The following is an 8,481-nucleotide window of genomic DNA, read 5'->3' as shown; positions in this document are numbered from 1 at the left end:
TTCGGTTCAACGTATCGGATCATAAGCACCGCTCAAATTGTCTGATAATGGTTCTGCTGTTCACACTAACACCTCCTCTGGTCCATCCTTTGTTACTTTATTGCCCGCTTACCACCCACTTTGCCTTTTCGCATTGTGCCATTTATTATTCAATCACTCCTACGCTCCACTGTATCACAGGCATTCCCTTTTGTCCTTCCTCGCTGCCTATTTTTTTCCAGGCGCTATTTTCGTGGAAAAATCTGTAAACTTTACATTTTTCTTAAAATATCGGAATGATCATCTGACTGAACGTGAGCCCCGGTAATTCATCCACAGAATGTTCACGGCCTGCTGAGTTTTACAGAATGCTTGGTTTTTGTTCATTGTGTTTCTGTATCCCTTTTAAGGTGATGTGCTGGTCTGCCCGGGGTCATTCTCTGTCTCTCCAAAATGGTGTGCTATCAGTATAGGATCATTATCTATCTGTTTAAAAGGAATGAGCTGTCTGTCCCGGATTTCAAATTTCAAATTTCGAAAACTGCCTTTGGAGGGTGCAGAATTTTTAGTTTGTTGGTGTGTTTGTGAAAGTGAGAGAGTGCGTGGAAACGTTCTGCGCGATCATACTGTGCATTTCATGTGATGGGAGGAAAAATGCATTACATGCAACTTGAAGCCACACTGATTTGATTCAACACGCATTCGGGGACTGCCTGACAGGAGAAGAGTCTGCTGTGGGATTTTGCTATTCCACATGTGAAAGAAGGCAAATTATATAAGTTAGAAACATAGCGATTTTAGCAAGTGCTTGCGGATGGGCTGTGTGACATGATGAGCTCCTTCCCCCTTATTTTCAAAATCAAATCAAATCAAGACAAGACAAGACATGACTGACTGACTGACTTTGTTTATATAAATATATGTATCAATATTTATATATGCATATATTTACATACATTCCCTACTTTTTAACTTTCACAATAAATGTGCTTTTCTGTTCTGCCTGCATTGGCTCTATTCCATTTGACCTCTTTCACAGCACACGCAGCTTCTGTCTGATCCTGCAGAAAAGCACTCGCGACTTTAAAAGATGGCCTTTATTGCCCACATCTTCCCTTCGTGGCTTGTCTGACACCATGGGCTTCCTGTGTTTGGGTATTTACTGACTGCACACCGAGATTTCCAGTAGATTTCATGCAGTCGTACAGACTTCGTTCAATCAAAAATATATAAATTAAGAAACAATTATTTATTTATTTCAATCAAATCATATTCAATTTTTTGCAATAAAATTGTAAATTTATTTATTTTCTTATTATGATAAATATATATATGTTTTAAATTGTCTTTTTGTCTGGGTTGGTTTTATTTCTCTCCCTCTTTCCTGCTTGTCTATCACCTGTGGCTTCAACAACCGTCCCAGTCCCGTGTGCTCATGAAAACCGCGCTCAATCACGCACAACACAAGGGCATTCAGGAATGATAGAAATCCCCCTTTTTTCTTCTGAAAGGGAACTGCTGTCCGTGAAGGGCAATTCTACAGCTGTGTAAGAGGGATGTGCTTCCTGTCCAGGATCATTCGGTGTCTGTTTCAACGCGATGGTTGTCAGTTCCGGTTCTTCAATTGCCCCTTTAAAACGTATTTGCTCATTATCCGGATTATCCTATACATTTAAAAAGGAGTGTGATTATCAGCTGTGATAACCGAATTGTTAAACTGTTGTGTTTCAAGCTACATTGACTTTGCCTGTGTCCGTGTACATCCATATCGCAGCGCATCTGTTCATTACTCAAAATATGCTCATGTTTTCCGATATCCACTCCTTGATGTAACCCTTGTCCCAAATTTGCTCTCAATATAAAAAACAACAAATTATGTACCGACGAAAGTGGTCGCGTGGACGAAAGGATAAGGTGTCTGACTTCGATTATAACTGTGATCTTATCAGAAGCTTGCAGGTTCGAGTCCTGCAGCTGTCAGCTATCGTATTGCGTGAAATATTATATTCTTTGTTTTGATTCTGCCTCAAAACCAACCATCTCGGACAGTCACTCACCTGAAGTAAACGAAGGCTGTTTGCATTATGAATCTAATGGCACATTTTCATCACTGTCGATCTGGTTGCTCGGGCAAAACAAGCGGTGAAGTAGACTTTCGGGCACATTATTTCTGTTTGAATGCAAAAAGTAGAGGATGGATGTCTGGCTTTGCAGCAAATAGGAGACAAGGTGACTGACAGGTTGAGGCAATGGACTGCTGATCCAGTATGCTCCCAGCTTCGACGTTATTGTGTTAAACATTTTCCCCTAGTTTTTTTATTCAATCACATTTATCCTCATTGCCGAATTCCCCTTTTATTGAAAAGGATGCAGCTCGTTGGTGAAGTAATGTCACAAAAAATAATCACTTCATCAAAGGGAAAACATTAGCAGGACGATGGAGAGGGGAACTCATGAGATCGGTATCTGAGAGTCAGCACAGTCACGATGGGCCGAATAAAAACTAACGTCAGAAACTGAGAGCTACGTTCCTCACTGTCGGTGGCTCGTTGGTCTAGGGGTATGATTCTCGCTTTGGGATTATAATAATTGAAATGCGAGAGGTCCCGGGTTCAAATCCCGGACGAGCCCTGACAACATTTTGTCAAAAAACGACTTCTCAGCCGGTCGACATGTGAGAAAACTGACATGTTTCAAATTCAAACGTGTGATTGCACTCCGTTGTTCACACAGCGTCCAAAAATCCTGGAGATTCCAAGGAGCAAAGTGAAACTCACCGAACTGAGTAAAGTTCATGTCTCTCAGATGTGCACGGCTCTGCGTCTCATTGGACAACATAAACCCGGTTTGATTCCGGCAAATACTTGATCAGTGTATCTTCCTTTCTCCTTCATTGGGATAAGCATAGATTCAACGTCAATCTCAAATTTAACGTGAAACAGACTCTGCCCTGAATATGAGTGCGTCCTGTTTCTCTCGCGCTGAAAAGATGTGAGAAGCTGGCTTTGGATTTAGTCCCTTGGCTGCCGAATTTAAACCGTGCAGGAAATCAATCCGGAGTGGCCAAGCTGCCTGGTCTGATCAAAAGGCGTTCAAACGCAACATTCCATGCATGTTATAGTGTTCTGACCTCAACATTCGGTTCAACGTATCGGATCATAAGCACCGCTCAAAGTGTCTGATAATGGATCTGCTGTTCACACTAACACCTCCTCTGGTCCATCCTGTGTTACTTTATTGCCCGCTTACCACCCACTTTGCCTTTTCGCATTGTGCCATTTATTATTCAATCACTCCTACGCTCCACTGTATCACGGGCATTCCCTTTTGTCCTTCCTCGCTGCCTATTTTTTTCAAGGCGCTATTTTCGTGGAAAAATCTGTAAACTTTACATTTTTCTTAAAATATCGGAATGATCATCTGACTGAACGTGAGCTCGGGAAATTCATCCACAGAATGTTCACGGCCTGCTGAGTTTTACAGAATGCTTGGTTTTTGTTCATTGTGTTTCTGTATCCCTTTTAAGGTGATGTGCTGGTCTGCACGGGGTCATTCTCTTTCTCTCCAAAATGGTGTGCTATCAGTATCGGATCATTATCTATCTGTTTAAAAGGAATGTGCTGTCTGTCTCGGATTTCAAATTTCAAATTTCGAAAACTGCCTTTGGAGGGTGCAGAATTTTTAGTTTGTTGGTGTGTTTGTGAAAGTGAGAGATTGCGTGGAAACGTTCTGCGCGATCATACTGTGCATTTCATGTGATGGGAAGAAAAATGCATTACATGCAACTTGAAGCCACACTGATTTGATTCAACACGCATTCGGGGACTGCCTGACAGTAGAAGAGTCTGCTGTGGGATTTTGCTATTCCACATGTGAAAGAAGGCAAATCATATAAGTTAGAAACGTAGCGATTTTAGCGAGAGCTTGCGGATGGGCTGTGTGACATGATGAGCTCCTTCCCCCTTATTTTCAAATACAAATCAAATCAAGACAAGACAAGACATGACTGACTGACTGACTTTGTTTATATAAATATATGTATCAATATTTATATATGCATATAGTTACATACATTCCCTACTTTTTAACTTTCACAATAATAGTGCTTTTCTGTTCTGCCTGCATTGGCTCTATTACATTTGACCTCTTTCACAGCACACGCAGCTTCTGTCTGATCCTGCAGAAAAGCACTCGCGACTTTAAACGATGGCCTTTGTTGCCCACATCTTCCCTTCGTGGCTTGTTTGACACCATGGGCTTACTGTGTTTGGGTATTTACTGACTGCACACCCTGATTTCCAGTGGATTTCATGCAGTCGCACAGACTTCGTTCAATCAAAAATATATAAATTAAGAAACAATTATTTATTTATTTCAATCAAATCAAATTCAATTTTTTGCAATAAAATTGTAAATTTATTTATTTTCTTATTATGATAAATATATATATGTTTTAAATTGTCTGTTTGTCTGGGTTGGTTTTATTTCCCTCCCTCTTTCCTGCTTGTCTATCGCCTGTGGCTTCAACAACCGTCCCAGTCCCGCGTGCTCATGAGAACCGCGCTCAATCACGCACAACACAATTGCATTCAGGAATGATAGAAATCCCACTTTTTTCTTCTGAAAGGGAACTGCTGTCCGTGAAGGGCAATTCTACAGCTGTGTCAGAGGGATGTGCTTCCTTTCCAGGATCATTCGGTGTCTGTTTCAACGCGATGGTAGTCAGTTCCGGTTCATCAATTGCCCCTTTAAAACGTATTTTCTCATTATCCGGATCATCCTGTACATTTAAAAAGGAATGTGATTCTCAGCTGTGAGAACCGAATTGTTAAACTGTTGTGTTTCAAGCTACATTGACTTTGACTGTGTCCGTGTCCATCCATATCGTAGCGCATCTGTTCATTAATCAAAATATTCTCATGTTTTCCGATATCCACTCCTTGATGTAACCCTTGTCCCAAATTGTCTCTCAATATAAAAAACAACAAATTATGTACCGAAGGGAGCGGCCGGTTGGGCTAAAGAATTATGTGTCTGACTTCGATTGCAACTGTGATCTTACCAGAAGATTGCAGGTTCGAATCCTGCAGCGGTCAGCTATCGCGCTGCGTGAAATTTTATATTCTTTATTTTGATTCTGCCTCAAAACCAACCTTCTCGGACAGTCACTCACCTGAACTAAAGGAAGGCTGTGTGCTTTAAGAAGCTAATTGCACATTTTCATCTCTGTCGATCTGGTTGCACGGGTAAAACAAGCGGTGAAGTAGACTTTCGTGCACATTATTTCTGTTTGAATGCAAAAAGTAGGGGATGGATGTCTGGCTTTGCAGTAAATAGGAGACAAGGTGACTGACAGGTTGAGGCAATGGACTGCTGATCCAGTATGCCCCCAGCTTCGTCGTTATTGTGTTAAACATTTTCCCCTAGTTTTTTTATTCAATCACATTTATCCTCATTGCCAAATTCCCCTTTTACTGAAAAGGATGCAGCTCGTTGGTGAAATAATGTCACAAAAAATAATCACTTCATCAAAGGGAAAACATTAGCAGGACGATGGAGAGGGGAACTCATGAGATCGGTCTCTGAGAGTCAGCACAGTCACGATGGGCCGAATAAAAACTAACGTCAGAAACTGAGAGCTACGTTCTTCACTGTCGGCTGCTCGTTGGTCTAGGGGTATGATTCTCGCTTTGGGATTATAATAATTGAAATGCGAGAGGTCCCGTGTTCAAATCCCGGATTAGCCCTGATAACATTTTGTCAAAAAACGACTTCTCAGCCAGTCGACATGTGAGAAAACTGACATGTTTAAAATTAAAACGTGTGATTGCAGTCCGTTGTTCACACAGCGTCCAAAAATCCTGGAGATTCCCAGGAGCAAAGTGAAACTCACCGAACTGAGTAAAATTCATGTCTCTCAGATGTACACGGCTCTGCGTCTCATTGGACAACCTAAACCCGGTTTGATTCCGGCAAATACTTGATCAGTGTATCTTCCTTTCTCCTCCATTGGGATAAGCATACATTCAACGTCAATCTCAAATTCAACGTGAAACAGACTCTGCCCTGAATATGAGTGCGTCCTGTTTCTCTCGCGCTGAAAAGATGTGAGAATCTGGCTTTGGATTTAGTCCCTTGGCTGCCGAATTTAAACCGTGCAGGAAATCAATCCGGGGTGGCCAAGCTGCCTGGTCAGATTAAAAGGCGTTCAAACGCTACATTCCAGGCATGTTATAGTGTTCTGACCTCAACATTCGGTTCAACGTATCGAATCATAAGCATCGCTCAAATTCTCTGATAATGGTTCTGCTGTTCACACTAACACCTCCTCTGGTCCATCCTTTGTTACTTTATTGCCTGCTTACCACCCACTTTGCCTTTTCGCATTGTGCCATTTATTATTCAATCACTCCTACGCTCCACTGTATCACAGGCATTCCCTTTTGTCGTTCCTCGCTGCCTATTTTTTTCCAGGCGCTATTTTCGTGGAAAAATCTGAAAACTTTACATTTTTCTTAAAATATCGGAATGATCATCTGACTGAACGTGAGCCCGGGAAATTCATCCACAGAATGTTCACGGCCTGCTGAGTTTTACAGAATGCTTGGTTTTTGTTCATTGTGTTTCTGTATCCCTTTTAAGGTGATGTGCTGGTCTGCCCGGGGTCATTCTCTGTCTCTCCAAAATGGTGTGCTATCAGTATCGGATCATTATCTATCTGTTTAAAAGGAATGTGCTGTCTGTCCCGGATTTCAAATTTCAAATTTCGAAAACTGCCTTTGGAGGGTGCAGAATTTTTAGTTTGTTGGTTTGTTTGTGAAAGTGAGAGAGTGCGTGGAAACGTTCTGCGCGATTTTACTGTGCATTTCATGTCATGGGAGGAAAAATGCATTACATGCAAGTTGAAGCCACACTGATTTGATTCAACACGCATTCGGGGACTGTCTGACAGGAGAAGAATCTGCTGTGGGATTTTGCTATTCCACATGTGAAAGAAAGCAAATTATATAAGTGAGAAACATAGCGAGAGCTGGCGGATGGGCTGTGTGACATGATGAGCTCCTTCCCCCTTATTTTCAAATGCAAATCAAATCAAGACAAGACAAGACATGACTGACTGACAGACTTTGTTTATATAAATATATGTATAAATATTTATATATGCGTATTTTTACATACATTCCCTACTTTTTAACTTTCACAATAAATGTTCTTTTCTGTTCTGCCTGCATTGGCTCTATTACATTTGACCTCTTTCACAGCACACGCTGCTTCTGTCTGATCCAGCAGGAAGGCACTCGCGACTTTAAAAATCGCCTTTGTTGCGCACATCTTCCCTCGTGGCTTGTCTTACACCATGGACTTACTATGTTTGGGTATTTACTGACTGCACGCCCTGATTTCCAATGGATTTCATGCAGTCGCACAGACTTCGATCAATCAAAATTATAAAGATTAAGAACCAATTATTTATTTATTTCAATCAAATCAAATTCAATTTTTTGCAATAAAATTGTAAATGTATTTATTATCTTATTATGTTAAATATATATATGTTTTAAATTGTCTTTTTGTCTGGGTTGGTTTTATTTCCCTCCCTCTTTCCTGCTTGTCTATCACCTGTGGCTTCAACAACCGTCCCAGTCCCGCGTGCTCATGAGAACCGCGCTCAATCACGCACAGCACAATTGCATTCAGGAATGATAGAAATCCCACTTTATTCTTCTGAAAGGGAAGGGCCATTCTACAGCTGTGCAAGATGGATTTGTTTCCTTTCCAGGATCATTCGGTGTCTGTTTCAACTGGATGGTTGTCAGATCCGCTTCGTCAATTGCCCCTTTAAAACGTATTTTCAAATTATCCGGATCATCCTGTACATTTAAAAAGGAGTGAGATTATCAGCTGTGATAACCGAATAGTTACACTGTTGTGTTTATAGCTACACTGACGTTGCATGTGTCCGTGTACATCCATATCATAGAAACATAGAAACATAGACAATAGGTGCAGGAGTAGGCCATTCGGCCCTTCTATCCTGCACCGCCATTCAATGAGTTCATGGCTGAACATTCAACTTCAGTACCCCATTCCTGCTTTCTCGCCATATCCCTTGATCCCCCTAGTAGTAAGGACCTCATCTAACTCCTTTTTGAATATATTTAGTGAATTGGCCTCAACAACTTTCTGTGGTAGAGAATTCCACAGCTTCACCACTCTCTGGGTGAAGAAGTTCCTCCGCATCTCGGTCATAAATGGCTTACCCCTTATCCTTAGACTTTGACCTCTGGTTCGGGACTTCCCCAACATTGGGAACATTCTTCCTGCATCTTACCTGTCTAACCCCGTCAGAATTTTAAATGTTTCTATGAGGTTCCCTCTCATTCTTCTGAAATCCAGTGAATACAAGCCCAGTTGATCCAGTCTTTCTTGATAGGTCAGTCCCGCCATCCCGGGAATCAGTCTGGTGAACCTTCGCTGCACTCCCTCAATAGCAAATATGTC

General features: G+C 41.4%; 1 non-coding gene across 1 annotated transcript; it reads left to right on the top strand.

Annotated features, from left to right (window-relative positions):
• Nucleotides 1-2,522: 2,522 nt before the first annotated feature.
• On the top strand, nucleotides 2,523-2,610 carry trnap-ugg (transfer RNA proline (anticodon UGG)). The gene is given in 2 exon segments: nucleotides 2,523-2,558; nucleotides 2,575-2,610. It is a non-coding gene; the product is annotated as a tRNA-Pro (tRNA).
• The last annotated feature ends 5,871 nt before the right edge of the window (nucleotides 2,611-8,481 follow it).

Source organism: Pristiophorus japonicus, unplaced genomic scaffold (genome assembly GCF_044704955.1).
Source record: "Pristiophorus japonicus isolate sPriJap1 unplaced genomic scaffold, sPriJap1.hap1 HAP1_SCAFFOLD_52, whole genome shotgun sequence".
NCBI classification, from domain to species: domain Eukaryota; kingdom Metazoa; phylum Chordata; class Chondrichthyes; family Pristiophoridae; genus Pristiophorus; species Pristiophorus japonicus.
This window is presented reverse-complemented; position numbering and strand designations above follow the sequence as displayed.